General features: G+C 43.4%; 1 protein-coding gene and 1 long non-coding RNA gene across 2 annotated transcripts in view; one reads left to right on the forward strand and one right to left on the reverse strand.

The window, feature by feature from the left end:
* Positions 1 to 19,318, reverse strand: part of LOC115249549 (uncharacterized) — a 41,354-nt gene that overhangs the window by 13,485 nt on the left and 8,551 nt on the right. The window lies entirely within an intron of this gene.
* LOC101078735 (cubilin-like) overlaps positions 1 to 19,318 on the forward strand; it is a 78,500-nt gene that overhangs the window by 11,059 nt on the left and 48,123 nt on the right. The window lies entirely within an intron of this gene.

The following is a 19,318-nucleotide window of genomic DNA, read 5'->3' on the forward strand; positions in this document are numbered from 1 at the left end:
ATTTATCATATTTTGACATTATATTTCATACAATGACTGGATATTTGCTTATTACAAAAGTGGCTCATGGACAAATAAATAAAATAACAGCACAATTTCCAACTATGGTAATATCACATGATTGCTTTGATGTTAGCATTTACATGACTGCATTCTGTAGGTTTCAAATTTCCACAGCTTCATCGATTCTCCTCATTGCAGTTTTCAGAATCAAGAACAACATGGTCATCAGATTAATTTTTATGAGTTAAGCTTCCGGTATTCTGACTTCGTCTCTGCCTGCTCCCTGCTTGTTTTGTCTGTCTGAACTCTAAACTCGGATTTAGTGACCACAGAGGCACCAGTGACCACAGAGGCACCAGTGACCACAGAGGCACCAGTGACCACAGAGGCATCAGTAACCATAGAGGCACCAGTGACCACAGAGGCACCAGTGACCACAGAGGCACCAGTGACCACAGAGGCACCAGTAACAGGTATTTTTGATCATAGTCCTACCTATTTATTTGATAAACATCACAAAATGCATGCTTTCTTGTATTTCAGAAGTACTTTATCAGCTTTCATTTCTACTTTTGATTTTTATGAATATTCATGCTTATGAATGAATTCAGGTGTACCATGTGGTGGCTACCTATATGGAAGTAGTGGCACTTTTTACAGCCCCAACTATCCATATTCATACCCAAACAATGCAAGATGTTACTGGTACATCAGGCCAGGACGGAGCATCATAGAACTGGAGTTCTCTTATGTAAAGTAAGCAGCATCGATTGTCCTGGAGGCTCCTGTGATGAGGATGATTATATTTTAAACATTTAATGCAAACCTCTCTTCTTCTTTTACAGCATAGAGAGTCACCCCTCCTGTATTTATGATGCTATTAACGTCTATGATGGCTACAATAGTAGTAGCCGGCTTCTGGGGAGATTATGTGGCTCCCAACGTGCCAACTTCCACTCCACTGGTGCCTATCTGACTGTGTACTTCAAGAGTGACAACATTGTGACCATACAGGGATTCCGTGCTAACTACCGAATAGTGTGTAGGTCTGGTTTATCCTATTTGAGATATTTTTGGATTTTACAAAATCTGGACTGTCCATGATTCCATACAATATCACATGACAAGAAAGTAATTCAATCGTTTGTCAGCAGATTCTAATAACAGTGTTTCACTTGTTGTTTCTGCAGCCAGTGGGTCTTGCAGGTTCAACTGTGGACACCAGGTTGGAAACTGCTCTTGTTCTACAAGCTGTCAGCACTGGGGGAGCTGTTGTCCAGACTACATGAGTAAGCAGCGGTAGAAAAAATAATGACAATATATTTCCTCAATGATTTTAGAAAAGCTACTAGCCCGTAATTTTATTGCCTCATAGGAGGACATCAACCCGAGCTCAATCAGCATCAATATAAATTCAGTCAGCATTCTTCCTGCTTTCACACGAAGGTGCCTTAATGTCAGCATATCTTTTGGGCTACAGTGACAGTTTATTTGGTTTTAGTTGTGATTTGAAAATCCACATCTTTACATTTTGCAAAATTATTACTCTAAATTATTTTGTGTATCATGTAAATCCTGACGTACCTCCACTGGGACAAATTTAGCTCAGTAATAAAGTCCCACTGAACATTACTCCAGTATTATGACACTACTGTAAATTACCACAACATTTTCATAAAAATATATATTAATATATTTGGGAAAATACATTGAGAGACATGGTCAATTTCTCATATCTTTCTGACAGATTACTGTAAAAAGCTACCAGTAACAACAGAGGCACCAGTAACAACTGAGGCACCAGTAACCACTGAGGGACCAGTGACCACTGAGGGACCAGTTACAACTGAGGCACCAATAACCACAGAGGCACCAGTAACCACTGAGGGACCAGTGACCACTGAGGGACCAGTTACAACTGAGGCACCAGTAACCACTGAGGCACCAGTAACCACAGAGGCACCAGTGACCACAGAGGCACCAGTAACCACTGAGGCACCAGTTACAACTGAGGCACCAGTAACCACTGAGGCGCCAGTAACCACAGAGGCACCAGTGACCACTGAGGCACCAGTAACCACAGAGGCACCAGTAACCACAGAGACACCAGTAACCACTGAGGCATCAGTGACCACTGAAGCACCAGTGACCACAGAGGCACCAGTAACCACAGAGGCACCAGTAACCACAGAGACACCAGTAACCACTGAGGCATCAGTAACCACTGAGGGACCAGTGACCACTGAGGGACCAGTTACAACTGAGGCACCAGTAACCACAGAGGCACCAGTAACCACAGAGGCACCAGTGACCACAGAGGCACCAGTAACCACAGAGGCACCAGTAACCACAGAGACACCAGTAACCACTGAGGCATCAGTAACCACTGAGGGACCAGTGACCACTGAGGGACCAGTTACAACTGAGGCACCAGTAACCACAGAGGCACCAGTAACCACAGAGGCACCAGTGACCACAGAGGCACCAGTAACCACTGAGGCACCAGTAACCACAGAGGCACCAGTAACCACAGAGGCACCAGTAACAACAGAGGCACCAGTAACAGGTATTTTTGATCATAGTCCTACCTATTTATTTGATAAACATCACAAAATGCATGCTTTCTTGTATTTCAGAAGTACTTTATCAGCTTTCATTTCTACTTTTGATTTTCTTTTTTAATATTCATGCTTATAAATAAATTCAGGTGTACCATGTGGTGGCTACCTATATGGAAGTAGTGGCACTTTTTACAGCCCCAACTATCCATATTCATACCCAAACAATGCAAGATGTTACTGGTACATCAGGCCAGGACGGAGCATCATAGAACTGGAGTTCTCTTATGTAAAGTAAGCAGCATCGATTGTCCTGGAGGCTCCTGTGATGAGGATGATTATATTTTAAACATTTAATGCAAACCTCTCTTCTTCTTTTACAGCATAGAGAATCACTCCTCCTGTAGTTATGATGCTATTAACGTCCACGATGGCTACAGTAGTAGTAGCCGGTTTCTGGGGAGATTATGTGGCTCCCAACGTGCCACCTTCCACTCCACTGGTGCCTATCTGACTGTGTACTTCCAGAGTGACAGCATTGTGACCAGGCAGGGATTCAGTGCTAACTACCGAATAGTGTGTAGGTCTGGTTTATCCTATTTGAGATATTTTTGGATTTTACAAAATCTGGACTGTCCATGATTCCATACAATATCACATGACAAAAAAATAATTCAATCGTTTGTCAGCAGATTCAAATGACAGTGTTTCACCTGTTGTTTCTGCAGCCAGTGGGTCTTGCAGGTTCAACTGTGGATACCAGGTTGGAAACTGCTCTTGTTCTACAAGCTGTCAGCACTGGGGGAGCTGTTGTCCAGACTACATGAGTAAGCAGCGGTAGAAAAAATAATGACAATATATTTCCATAATGATTTTAGAAAAGCTACTAGCCCGTAATTTTATTGCCTCATAGGAGGACATCAACCCGAGCTCAATCAGCATCAATATAAATTCAGTCAGCATTCTTCCTGCTTTCCCACGAAGGTGCCTTAATGTCAGCATATCTTTTGGGCTACAGTGCCAGTTTATTTGGTTTTAGTTGTGATTTGAAAATCCACATCTTTACATTTTGCAAAATTATTACTCTAAATTATTTTGTGTATCATGTAAATCCTGACATACCTCCACTGGGACAAATTTAGCTCAGTAATAAAGTCCCACTGAACATTACTCCAGTATTGGGACACTACTGTAAATTACCACAATATTTTCATAAAAATATATATTAATATATTTGGGAAAATACATTGAGAGACATGGTCAATTTCTCATATCTTTCTGACAGATTACTGTAAAAACCTACCAGTAACAACAGAGGCACCAGTAACAACAGAGGCACCAGTAACCACTGAGGCACCAGTAACCACAGAGGCACCAGTAACAGGTATTTTTGATCATAGTCCTACCTATTTAATTGATAAACATCACAAAATGCATGCTTTCTTGTATTTCAGAAGTACTTTATCAGCTTTCATTTCTACTTTTGATTTTTATGAGTATTCATGCTTATGAATAAATTCAGGTGTACCATGTGGTGGCTACCTATATGGAAGTAGTGGCACTTTTCATAGCCCCAACTATCCATATTCATACCCAAACAATGCAAGATGTTACTGGTACATCAGGCCAGGACGGAGCATCATAGAACTGGAGTTCTCTTATGTAAAGTAAGCAGCATCGATTGTCCTGGAGGCTCCTGTGATGAGGATGATTATATTTTAAACATTTAATGCAAACCTCTCTTCTTCTTTTACAGCATAGAGAGTCACCCCTCCTGTATTTATGATGCAATTAATGTCTATGATGGCTACGATAGTGGTAGCCGGCTTCTGGGGAGATTATGTGGCTCCCAACGTGCCACCTTCCACTCCACTGGTGCCTATCTGACTGTGTACTTCAAGAGTGACGGCAGTGTGACCAGCCAGGGATTCAGTGCTAACTACCGAATAGTGTGTAGGTCTGGTTTATCCTATTTGAGATATTTTTGGATTTTACAAAATCTGGACTGTCCATGATTCCATACAATATCACATGACAAAAAAATAATTCAATCGTTTGTCAGCAGATTCAAATGACAGTGTTTCACTTGTTGTTTCTGCAGCCAGTGGGTCTTGCAGGTTCAACTGTGGATACCAGGTTGGAAACTGCTCTTGTTCTACAAGCTGTCAGCACTGGGGGACCTGTTGTCCAGACTACATGAGTAAGCAGCGGTAGAAAAAATAATGACAATATATTTCCAGAATGATTTTAGAAAAGCTACTAGCCCGTAATTTTATTGCCTCATAGGAGGACATCAACCCGAGCTCAATCAGCATCAATATAAATTCAGTCAGCATTCTTCCTGCTTTCCCACGAAGGTGCCTTAATGTCAACATATATTTTGGGCTACAGTGCCAGTTTATTTGGTTTTAGTTGTGATTTGAAAATCCACATCTTTACATTTTGCAAAATTATTACTCTAAATTATTTTGTGTATCATGTAAATCCTGACGTACCTCCACTGGGACACATTTAGCTCACTAATAAAGTCCCACTGAACATTACTCCAGTATTATGACACTACTGTAAATTACCGCAATATTTTCATAAAAATATATATTAATATATTTGGGAAAATACATTGAGAGACATGGTCAATTTCTCATATCTTTCTGACAGATTACTGTGAAAACCTACCAGTAACAACAGACGGACCAGTAACAACAGAGGCACCAGTAACAACTGAGGCACCAGTAACAACTGAGGCACCAGTGCCCACAGAGGTACCAGTAACCACAGAGGCACCAGTGACCACGGAGGGACCAGTTACAACTGAGGCACCAGTGACCACAGAGGCACCAGTTACAACTGAGGCAGTAGTGACCACAGCGGCACCAGTAACCACTGAGGCACCAGTGACCACTGAGGCACCAGTAACCACAGAGGCACCAGTAACCACAGAGGCACCAGTTACAACTGAGGCACCAGGAACCACAGAGGCACCAGTAACCACAGAGGCACCAGTTACAACTGAGGCACCAGTAACCACTGAGGCACCAGTGACCACTGAGGCACCAGTAACCACAGAGGCACCAGTGACCACAGAGGCACCAGTTACAACTGAGGCACCAGTAACAACTGAGGCACCAGTTACAACTGAGGCACCAGTAACCACAGAGGCACCAGTAACCACAGAGGCACCAGTTACAACTGAGGCACCAGTAACCACAGAGGCACCAGTAACCACAGAGGCACCAGTAACCACAGAGGCACCAGTTACTACTGAGGCACCAGTAACCACAGAGGTACCAGTTACTACTGAGGCACCAGTAACCACAGAGGCACCAGTTACTACTGAGGCACCAGTAACCACAGAGGCACCAGTTACTACTGAGGCACCAGTAACCACAGAGGCACCAGTTACTACTGAGGCACCAGTAACCACAGAGGCACCAGTAACCACAGAGGCACCAGTAACCACAGAGGCACCAGTAACCACAGAGGCACCAGTGACCACTGAGGCACCAGTAACCACAGAGGCACCAGTAACCACAGAGGCACCAGTTACAACTGAGGCACCAGTAACCACTGAGGCGCCAGTAACCACAGAGGCACCAGTGACCACTGAGGGACCAGTTACAACTGAGGCACCAGTAACCACTGAGGCACCAGTAACCACAGAGGCACCAGTGACCACAGAGGCACCAGTAACCACTGAGGGACCAGTTACAACTGAGGCACCAGTGACCACAGAGGCACCAGTTACAACTGAGGCACCAGTAACCACAGAGGCACCAGTGACCACGGAAGCGCCAGTAACCACAGAGGGACCAGTAACCACTGAGCCACCAGTAACCACTGAGGCACCAGTAACCACAGAGGCACCAGTGACCACAGAGGCACCAGTAACCACTGAGGCAGCAGTAACCACAGAGGCACCAGTAACCACAGAGGCACCAGTAACCACAGAGGCACCAGTGACCACAGAGGCACCAGTAACCACAGAGGCACCAGTGACCACAGAGGCACCAGTAACCACTGAGGCACCAGTAACCACAGAGGCACCAGTAACCACAGAGGCACCAGTTACAACTGAAGCACCAGTAACCACTGAGGCACCAGTAACCACTGAGGGACCAGTTACAACTGAGGCACCAGTAACCACAGAGGGACCAGTGACCACAGAGGCACCAGTAACCACTGAGGCACCAGTAACCACAGAGGCACCAGTGACCACTGAGGGACCAGTAACCACAGAGGCACCAGTAACCACAGAGGCACCAGTTACTACTGAGGCACCAGTAACCACAGAGGCACCAGTAACCACAGAGGCACCAGTAACCACAGAGGCACCAGTTACAACTGAGGCACCAGTAACAACTGAGGCACCAGTTACAACTGAGGCACCAGTAACCACAGAGGCACCAGTAACCACAGAGGCACCAGTTACAACTGAGGCACCAGTAACCACAGAGGCACCAGTAACCACAGAGGCACCAGTAACCACAGAGGCACCAGTTACTACTGAGGCACCAGTAACCACAGAGGTACCAGTTACTACTGAGGCACCAGTAACCACAGAGGCACCAGTTACTACTGAGGCACCAGTAACCACAGAGGCACAGTTACTCACCTGAGGCACCAGTAACCACAGAGGCACCAGTTACTACTGAGGCACCAGTAACCACAGAGGCACCAGTTTACTACTGAGCACCAGTAAGCCACAGAGGGTACCTAGTTACAACTGAGGCACCAGTAACCACAGAGGCACCAGTAACCACAGAGGCACCAGTTACTACTGAGGCACCAGTAACCACAGAGGCACCAGTAACCACAGAGGCACCAGTTACTACTGAGGCACCAGTAACCACAGAGGCACCAGTAACCACAGAGGCACCATTTACAACTGAGGAACCAGTAACCACAGAGGCACCATTTACAACTGAGGAACCAGTAACCACAGAGGCACCAGTTACAACTGAGGCACCAGTAACCACAGAGGCACCAGTAACCACTGAGGCACCAGTAACCACTGAGGCACCAGTAACCACAGAGGGACTAGTGACCACTGAGGCACCAGTAACCACAGAGGGACTAGTGACCACTGAGGCACCAGTAACCACAGAGGCACCAGTTACTACTGAGGCACCAGTAACCACAGAGGCACCAGTTACTACTGAGGCACCAGTAACCACAGAGGCACCAGTAACCACAGAGGCACCAGTAACCACAGAGGCACCAGTAACCACAGAGGCACCAGTGACCACTGAGGCACCAGTAACCACAGAGGCACCAGTAACCACAGAGGCACCAGTTACAACTGAGGCACCAGTAACCACTGAGGCGCCAGTAACCACAGAGGGCACCAGTGACCACTGAGGGACCAGTTACAACTGAGGCACCAGTAACCACTGAGGCACCAGTAACCACAGAGGCACCAGTGACCACAGAGGCACCAGTAACCACTGAGGGACCAGTTACAACTGAGGCACCAGTGACCACAGAGGCACCAGTTACAACTGAGGCACCAGTAACCACAGAGGCACCAGTGACCACGGAAGCGCCAGTAACCACAGAGGGACCAGTAACCACTGAGCCACCAGTAACCACTGAGGCACCAGTAACCACAGAGGCACCAGTGACCACAGAGGCACCAGTAACCACTGAGGCAGCAGTAACCACAGAGGCACCAGTAACCACAGAGGCACCAGTAACCACAGAGGCACCAGTGACCACAGAGGCACCAGTAACCACAGAGGCACCAGTGACCACAGAGGCACCAGTAACCACTGAGGCACCAGTAACCACAGAGGCACCAGTAACCACAGAGGCACCAGTTACAACTGAAGCACCAGTAACCACTGAGGCACCAGTAACCACTGAGGGACCAGTTACAACTGAGGCACCAGTAACCACAGAGGGACCAGTGACCACAGAGGCACCAGTAACCACTGAGGCACCAGTAACCACAGAGGCACCAGTGACCACTGAGGGACCAGTAACCACAGAGGCACCAGTAACCACAGAGGCACCAGTTACTACTGAGGCACCAGTAACCACAGAGGCACCAGTAACCACAGAGGCACCAGTTACAACTGAGGCACCAGTAACAACTGAGGCACCAGTTACAACTGAGGCACCAGTAACCACAGAGGCACCAGTAACCACAGAGGCACCAGTTACAACTGAGGCACCAGTAACCACAGAGGCACCAGTAACCACAGAGGCACCAGTTACTACTGAGGCACCAGTAACCACAGAGGTACCAGTTACTACTGAGGCACCAGTAACCACAGAGGCACCAGTTACTACTGAGGCACCAGTAACCACAGAGGCACCAGTTACTACTGAGGCACCAGTAACCACAGAGGCACCAGTTACTACTGAGGCACCAGTAACCACAGAGGCACCAGTTACTACTGAGGCACCAGTAACCACAGAGGTACCAGTTACAACTGAGGCACCAGTAACCACAGAGGCACCAGTAACCACAGAGGCACCAGTTACTACTGAGGCACCAGTAACCACAGAGGCACCAGTAACCACAGAGGCACCAGTTACTACTGAGGCACCAGTAACCACAGAGGCACCAGTAACCACAGAGGCACCATTTACAACTGAGGAACCAGTAACCACAGAGGCACCATTTACAACTGAGGAACCAGTAACCACAGAGGCACCAGTTACAACTGAGGCACCAGTAACCACAGAGGCACCAGTAACCACTGAGGCACCAGTAACCACTGAGGCACCAGTAACCACAGAGGGACTAGTGACCACTGAGGCACCAGTAACCACAGAGGGACTAGTGACCACTGAGGCACCAGTAACCACAGAGGCACCAGTGGCCACAGAGGCACCAGTAACCACAGAGGCACCAGTGACCACAGAGGGACCAGTTACAACTGAGGGACCAGTTACAACTGAGGCACCAGTAACCACTGAGGCACCAGTAACCACTGAGCCACCAGTAACCACAGAGGCACCAGTGACCACAGAGGCACCAGTAACCACTGAGGCACCAGTAACCACAGAGGCACCAGTAACCACTGAGGCACCAGTAACCACAGATGCACCAGTAACCACTGAGGCACCAGTAACCACTGATGCACCAGTGACCACAGAGGGACCAGTAACCACAGAGTCACCAGTGACCACAGAGGCACCAGTAACCACAAAGGCACCAGTGACCACCGAGGCACCAGTGACCACAGAGGCACCAGTGACCACAGAGGGACCAGTGACCACAGAGGGACCAGTTACAACTGAGGCACCAGTAACCACTGAGGCACCAGTAACCACTGAGGCACTAGTAACCACAGAGGCACCAGTGACCACAGAGGGACCAGTAACCACAGAGGCACCAGTGACCACAGAGGCACCAGTGACCACAGAGTCACCAGTAACCACAGAGGCACCAGTAACCACTGAGGCACCAGTAACCACAGAGGCATCAGTGACCACTGAGGCATCAGTGACCACAGAGGCACCAGTAACCACAGAGGCACCAGTGACCACAGAGGCACCAGTAACCACAGAGGCACCAGTAACCACAGAGGCACCAGTAACCACAGAGGCATCAGTGACCACTGAGGCATCAGTGACCACAGAGGCACCAGTAACCACAGAGGCACCAGTAACAGGTATTTTTGATCATAGTCCTACCTATTTATTTGATAAACATCATAAAATGCATGCTTTCTTGTATTTCCGAAGTACTTTATCAGCTTTCATTTCTACTTTTGATTTTCTTTTTTAATATTCATGCTTATAAATAAATTTAGGTGCACCATGTGGTGGCTACCTATATGGAAGTTCTGGAACTTTTTACAGCCCCAACTATCCATCTTCATACCCAAACAATGCAAGATGTTACTGGTACATCAGGCCAGGACGGAGCATCATAGAACTGGAGTTCTCTTATGTAAAGTAAGCAGCATCGATTGTCCTGGAGGCTCCTGTGATGAGGATGATTATATTTTAAACATTTAATGCAAACCTCTCTTCTTCTTTTACAGCATAGAGAATCACTTCTCTTGTGCTTTTGATGCTATTAACGTCTATGATGGCTACAATAGTAGTAGCCGGCTTCTGGGGAGATTATGTGGCTCCCAACGTGCCACCTTCCACTCCACTGGTGCCTATCTGACTGTGTACTTCCAGAGTGACAGCATTGTGACCATACAGGGATTCCGTGCTATCTACCAAATAGTGTGTAGGTCTGGTTTATCCTATTTGAGATATTTTTGGATTTTACAAAATCTGGACTGTCCATGATTCCATACAATATCACATGACAAGAAAATAATTCAATCGTTTGTCAGCAGATTCTAATAACAGTGTTTCACTTGTTGTTTCTGCAGCCAGTGGGTCTTGCAGGTTCAACTGTGGACACCAGGTTGGAAACTGCTCTTGTTCTACAAGCTGTCAGCACTGGGGGACCTGTTGTCCAGACTACATGAGTAAGCAGCGGTAGAAAAAATAATGACAATATATTTCCTCAATGATTTTAGAAAAGCTACTAGCCCGTAATTTTATTGCCTCATAGGAGGACATCAACCCGAGCTCAATCAGCATCAATATAAATTCTTGTTAGGTTCAAACGACCTGAAACACGAGAAAAACAAATGAGGCAAAGACAACAGTTTTGAATTTTACTTGCAAGGAGAACGGAGAGATGTGCTCAGTTACAGATCTCCAACACGTTCTGAGGCACAACTTCCGCCATCCTTCTTTTATTGAAAATAGGAGGTTCCTAGTTACACAGAAGTCAAATGTGTCTAAGGGGAGGGGAAAACACAAGATAGCAGGTCCCAAACAAAGCAAAAGACTGGAAATCATAATGGTGAGATTATACGTAGGTCTTCACTGATTTGATTATCTTAGCTCGCACACAGCACATTCTTCCATATCAGACAGATTAAAAGAACAGCTCCTGGGTCAGGCTCTGCAGCTCAGTCTCCAGTCAATGCCACTTCCCCACAGCAGCTGCATTTCTGTCGCCCTTGACCAGAGAAGTTCGAGTTGACATATCAAGCATCATGAACATTAAGCATTAGCAAATAATAAGAAACATTAAGTAATGAGAAGCAATATAACAAGAATAAAGAATATAACAAGGTAAAAGCAAATAAGAGATAACTTTAATATAATGGATCTAACAATTCAGTCAGCATTCTTCCTGCTTTCCCACGAAGGTGCCTTAATGTCAGCATATCTTTTGGGCTACAGTGCCAGTTTATTTGGTTTTAGTTGTGATTTGAAAATCCACATCTTTACATTTTGCAAAATTATTACTCTAAATTATTTTGTGTATCATGTAAATCCTGACATACCTCCACTGGGACAAATTTAGCTCAGTAATAAAGTCCCACTGAACATTACTCCAGTACTATGACACTACTGTAAATTACTGCAATATTTTCATAAAAATATATATTAATATATTTGGGAAAATACATTGAGAGACATGGTCAATTTCTCATATCTTTCTGACAGATTACTGTGAAAACCTACCAGTAACAACAGCGGCACCAGTAACAGGTATTTTTGATCATAGTCCTACCTATTTATTTGATAAACATCACAAAATGCATGCTTTCTTGTATTTCAGAAGTACTTTTTCAGCTTTCATTTCTACTTTTGATTTTCTTTTTTAATATTCATGCTTATAAATAAATTCAGGTGTACCATGTGGTGGCTACCTATATGGAAGTAGAGGCACTTTATACAGCCCCAACTATCCATCTTCATACCCAAACAATGCAAGATGTTCCTGGTACATCAGGCCAGGACGGAGCATCATAGAACTGGAGTTCTCTTATGTAAAGTAAGCAGCATCGATTGTCCTGGAGGCTCCTGTGATGAGGATGATTATATTTTAAACATTTAATGCAAACCTCTCTTCTTCTTTTACAGCATAGAGAGTCACTCCTCTTGTGCTTTTGATGCTATTAACGTCTATGATGGCTACAATAGTAGTAGCCGGCTTCTGGGGAGATTATGTGGCTCCCAACGTGCCACCTTCCACTCCACTGGTGCCTATCTGACTGTATACTTCCAGAGTGACAGCATTGTGACCATACAGGGATTCCGTGCTAACTACCGAATAGTGTGTAGGTCTGGTTTATCCTATTTGAGATATTTTTGGATTTTACAAAATCTGGACTGTCCATGATTCCATACAATATCACATGACAAGAAAGTAATTCAATCGTTTGTCAGCAGATTCTAATTACAGTGTTTCACCTGTTGTTTCTGCAGCCAGTGGGTCTTGCAGGTTCAACTGTGGACACCAGGTTGGAAACTGCTCTTGTTCTACAAGCTGTCAGCACTGGGGGAGCTGTTGTCCAGACTACATGAGTAAGCAGCGGTAGAAAAAATAATGACAATATATTTCCTCAATGATTTTGGAAAAGCTACTAGCCCGTAATTTTATTGCCTCATAGGAGGACATCAACCCGAGCTCAATCAGCATCAATATAAATTCATGTTAGGTTCAAACGACCTGAAACACGAGAAAAACAAATGAGGCAAAGACAACAGTTTTGAATTTTACTTGCAAGGAGAACGGAGAGATGTGCTCAGTTACAGATCTCCAACACGTTCTGAGGCACAACTTCCGCCATCCTTCTTTCATTGAAAATAGGAGGTTCCTAGTTACACAGAAGTCAAATGTGTCTAAGGGGAGGGGAAAACACAAGATAGCAGGTCCCAAACAAAGCAAAAGACTGGAAATCATAATGGTGAGATTATACGTAGGTCTTCACTGATTTGATTATCTTAGCTCGCACACAGCACATTCTTCCATATCAGACAGATTAAAAGAACAGCTCCTGGGTCAGGCTCTGCAGCTCAGTCTCCAGTCAATGCCACTTCCCCACAGCAGCTGCATTTCTGTCGCCCTTGACCAGAGAAGTTCGAGTTGACATATCAAGCATCATGAACATTAAGCATTAGCAAATAATAAGAAACATGAAGTAATGAGAAGCAATATAACAAGAATAAAGAATATAACAAGGTAAAAGCAAATAAGAGATAACTTTAATATAATGGATCTAACAATTCAGTCAGCATTCTTCCTGCTTTCCCACGAAGGTGCCTTAATGTCAGCATATCTTTTGGGCTACAGTGCCAGTTTATTTGGTTTTAGTTGTGATTTGAAAATCCACATCTTTACATTTTGCAAAATTATTACTCTAAATTATTTTGTGTATCATGTAAATCCTGACATACCTCCACTGGGACAAATTTAGCTCAGTAATAAAGTCCCACTGAACATTACTCCAGTATTATGACACTACTGTAAATTACCGCAATATTTTCATAAAAATATATATTAATATATTTGGGAAAATACATTCAGAGACATGGTCAATTTCTCATATCTTTCTGACAGATTACTGTGAAAACCTACCAGTAACAACAGAGGCACCAGTAACAGGTATTTTTGATCATAGTCCTACCTATTTATTTGATAAACATCATAAAATGCATGCTTTCTTGTATTTCAGAAGTACTTTATCAGCTTTCATTTCTACTTTTGATTTTCTTTTTTAATATTCATGCTTATGAATAAATTCAGGTGTACCATGTGGTGGCTACCTATATGGAAGTAGTGGCACTTTTCATAGCCCCAACTATCCATATTCATACCCAAACAATGCAAGATGTTACTGGTACATCAGGCCAGGACGGAGCATCATAGAACTGGAGTTCTCTTATGTAAAGTAAGCAGCATCGATTGTCCTGGAGGCTCCTGTGATGAGGATGATTATATTTTAAACATTTAATGCAAACCTCTCTTCTTCTTTTACAGCGTTGAGAGTCACTTCTCCTGTAGTTATGATGCTATTAACGTCTATGATGGCTACAATAGTAGTAGCCGGTTTCTGGGGAGATTATGTGGCTCCCAACGTGCCACCTTCCACTCCACTGGTGCCTATCTGACTGTGTACTTCCAGAGTGACAGCATTGTGACCAGGCAGGGATTCCGTGCTAACTACCGAATAGTGTGTAGGTCTGGTTTATCCTATTTGAGATATTTTTGGATTTTACAAAATCTGGACTGTCCATGATTCCATATAATATCACATGACAAGAAAGTAATTCAATCGTTTGTCAGCAGATTCTAATAACAGTGTTTCACTTGTTGTTTCTGCAGCCAGTGGGTCTTGCAGGTTCAACTGTGGACACCAGGTTGGAAACTGCTCTTGTTCTACAAGCTGTCAGCACTGGGGGACCTGTTGTCCAGACTACATGAGTAAGCAGCGGTAGAAAAAATAATGACAATATATTTCCATAATGATTTTAGAAAAGCTACTAGCCCGTAATTTTATTGCCTCATAGGAGGACATCAACCCGAGCTCAATCAGCATCAATATAAATTCATGTTAGGTTCAAACGACCTGAAACACGAGAAAAACAAATGAGGCAAAGACAACAGTTTTGAATTTTACTTGCAAGGAGAACGGAGAGATGTGCTCAGTTACAGATCTCCAACACGTTCTGAGGCACAACTTCCGCCATCCTTCTTTTATTGAAAATAGGAGGTTCCTAGTTACACAGAAGTCAAATGTGTCTAAGGGGAGGGGAAAATACAAGATAGCAGGTCCCAAACAAAGCAAAAGACTGGAAATCATAATGGTGAGATTATACGTAGGTCTTCACTGATTTGATTATCTTAGCTCGCACACAGCACATTCTTCCATATCAGACAGATTAAAAGAACAGCTCCTGGGTCAGGCTCTGCAGCTCAGTCTCCAGTCAATGCCACTTCCCCACAGCAGCTGCATTTCTGTCGCCCTTGACCAGAGAAGTTCGAGTTGACATATCAAGCATCATGAACATTAAGCATTAGCAAATAATAAGAAACATGAAGTAATGAGAAGCAATATAACAAGAATAAAGAATATAACAAGGTAAAAGCAAATAAGAGATAACTTTAATATAATGGATCTAACAATTCAGTCAGCATTCTTCCTGCTTTCCCACGAAGGTGCCTTAATGTCAGCATATCTTTTGGGCTACAGTGCCAGTTTATTTGGTTTTAGTTGTGATTTGAAAATCCACATCTTTACATTTTGCAAAATTATTACTCTAAATTATTTTGTGTATCATGTAAATCCTGACGTACCTCCACTGGGACAAATTTAGCTCAGTAATAAAGTCCCACTGAACATTACTCCAGTATTATGACACTACTGTAAATTACCGCAATATTTTCATAAAAATATATATTAATATATTTGGGAAAATACATTGAGAGACATGGTCAATTTCTCATATCGTTCTGACAGATTACTGTGAAAACCTACCAGTGACCACAGAGGCACCAGTAACAGGTATTTTTGATCATAGTCCTACCTATTTATTTGATAAACATCACAAAATGCATGCTTTCTTGTATTTCAGAAGTACTTTATCAGCTTTCATTTCTACTTTTGATTTTCTTTTTTAATATTCATGCTTATGAATAAATTTAGGTGTACCATGTGGTGGCTACCTATATGGAAGTAGTGGCACTTTTTACAGCCCCAACTATCCATCTTCATACCCAAACAATGCAAGATGTTACTGGTACATCAGGCCAGGACGGAGCATCATAGAACTGGAGTTCTCTTATGTAAAGTAAGCAGCATCGATTGTCCTGGAGGCTCCTGTGATGAGGATGATTATATTTTAAACATTTAATGCAAACCTCTCTTCTTCTTTTACAGCATAGAGAGTCACCCCTCCTGTATTTATGATGCTATTAACGTCTACGATGGCTACAATAGTAGTAGCCGGCTTCTGGGGAGATTATGTGGCTCCCAACGTGCCACCTTCCACTCCACTGGTGCCTATCTGACTGTGTACTTCCAGAGTGACAGCATTGTGACCATACAGGGATTCCGTGCTATCTACCAAATAGTGTGTAGGTCTGGTTTATCCTATTTGAGATATTTTTGGATTTTACAAAATCTGGACTGTCCATGATTCCATACAATATCACATGACAAGAAAGTAATTCAATCGTTTGTCAGCAGATTCTAATAACAGTGTTTCACTTGTTGTTTCTGCAGCCAGTGGGTCTTGCAGGTTCAACTGTGGACACCAGGTTGGAAACTGCTCTTGTTCTACAAGCTGTCAGCACTGGGGGACCTGTTGTCCAGACTACATGAGTAAGCAGCGGTAGAAAAAATAATGACAATATATTTCCAGAATGATTTTAGAAAAGCTACTAGCCCGTAATTTTATTGCCTCATAGGAGGACATCAACCTGAGCTCAATCAGCATCAATATAAATTCATGTTAGGTTCAAACGACCTGAAACACGAGAAAAACAAATTAGGCAAAGACAACAGTTTTGAATTTTACTTGCAAGGAGAACGGAGAGATGTGCTCAGTTACAGATCTCCAACACGTTCTGAGGCACAACTTCCGCCATCCTTCTTTCATTGAAAATAGGAGGTTCCTAGTTACACAGAAGTCAAATGTGTCTAAGGGGAGGGGAAAACACAAGATAGCAGGTCCCAAACAAAGCAAAAGACTGGAAATCATAATGGTGAGATTATACGTAGGTCTTCACTGATTTGATTATCTTAGCTCGCACACAGCACATTCTTCCATATCAGACAGATTAAAAGAACAGCTCCTGGGTCAGGCTCTGCAGCTCAGTCTCCAGTCAATGCCACTTCCCCACAGCAGCTGCATTTCTGTCGCCCTTGACCAGAGAAGTTCGAGTTGACATATCAAGCATCATGAACATTAAGCATTAGCAAATAATAAGAAACATGAAGTAATGAGAAGCAATATAACAAGAATAAAGAATATAACAAGGTAAAAGCAAATAAGAGATAACTTTAATATAATGGATCTAACAATTCAGTCAGCATTCTTCCTGCTTTCCCACGAAGGTGCCTTAATGTCAGCATATCTTTTGGGCTACAGTGCCAGTTTATTTGGTTTTAGTTGTGATTTGAAAATCCACATCTTTACATTTTGCAAAATTATTACTCTAAATTATTTTGTGTATCATGTAAATCCTGACGTACCTCCACTGGGACAAATTTAGCTCAGTAATAAAGTCCCACTGAACATTACTCCAGTACTATGACACTACTGTAAATTACCGCAATATTTTCATAAAAATATATATTAATATATTTGGGAAAATACATTGAGAGACATGGTCAATTTCTCATATCTTTCTGACAGATTACTGTGAAAACCTACCAGTAACAACAGAGGCACCAGTAACAGGTATTTTTGATCATAGTCCTACCTATTTATTTGATAAACATCACAAAATGCATGCTTTCTTGTATTTCAGAAGTACTTTATCAGCTTTCATTTCTACTTTTGATTTTCTTTTTTAATATTCATGCTTATAAATAAATTCAGGTGTACCATGTGGTGGCTACCTATATGGAAGTAGTGGCACTTTTCATAGCCCCAACTATCCATATTCATACCCAAACAATGCAAGATGTTCCTGGTACATCAGGCCAGGACGGAGCATCATAGAACTGGAGTTCTCTTATGTAAAGTAAGCAGCATCGATTGTCCTGGAGGCTCCTGTGATGAGGATGATTATATTTTAAACATTTAATGCAAACCTCTCTTCTTCTTTTACAGCATAGAGAATCACTCCTCTTGTGCTTTTGATGCTATTTACGTCTATGATGGCTACAATAGTAGTAGCCGGCTTCTGGGGAGATTATGTGGCTCCCAACGTGCCACCTTCCACTCCACTGGTGCCTATCTGACTGTGTACTTCCAGAGTGACAGCATTGTGACCATACAGGGATTCCGTGCTATCTACCAAATAGTGTGTAGGTCTGGTTTATCCTATTTGAGATATTTTTGGATTTTACAAAATCTGGACTGTCCATGATTCCATACAATATCACATGACAAGAAAATAATTCAATCGTTTGTCAGCAGATTCTAATAACAGTGTTTCACTTGTTGTTTCTGCAGCCAGTGGGTCTTGCAGGTTCAACTGTGGACACCAGGTTGGAAACTGCTCTTGTTCTACAAGCTGTCAGCACTGGGGGAGCTGTTGTCCAGACTACATGAGTAAGCAGCGGTAGAAAAAATAATGACAATATATTTCCATAATGATTTTAGAAAAGCTACTAGCCCGTAATTTTATTGCCTCATAGGAGGACATCAACCCGAGCTCAATCAGCATCAATATAAATTCATGTTAGGTTCAAACGACCTGAAACACGAGAAAAACAAATGAGGCAAAGACAACAGTTTTGAATTTTACTTGCAAGGAGAACGGAGAGATGTGCTCAGTTACAGATCTCCAACACGTTCTGAGGCACAACTTCCGCCATCCTTCTTTCATTGAAAATAGGAGGTTCCTAGTTACACAGAAGTCAAATGTGTCTAAGGGGAGGGGAAAACACAAGATAGCAGGTCCCAAACAAAGCAAAAGACTGGAAATCATAATGGTGAGATTATACGTAGGTCTTCACTGATTTGATTATCTTAGCTCGCACACAGCACATTCTTCCATATCAGACAGATTAAAAGAACAGCTCCTGGGTCAGGCTCTGCAGCTCAGTCTCCAGTCAATGCCACTTCCCCACAGCAGCTGCATTTCTGTTGTCCTTGACCAGAGAAGTTCGAGTTGACATATCAAGCATCATGAACATTAAGCATTAGCAAATAATAAGAAACATGAAGTAATGAGAAGCAATATAACAAGAATAAAGAATATAACAAGGTAAAAGCAAATAAGAGATAACTTTAATATAATGGATCTAACAATTCAGTCAGCATTC

This window comes from Takifugu rubripes, chromosome 4 (assembly GCF_901000725.2).
Source record: "Takifugu rubripes chromosome 4, fTakRub1.2, whole genome shotgun sequence".
In the NCBI taxonomy this organism is placed as follows: Eukaryota; Metazoa; Chordata; class Actinopteri; order Tetraodontiformes; family Tetraodontidae; genus Takifugu; species Takifugu rubripes.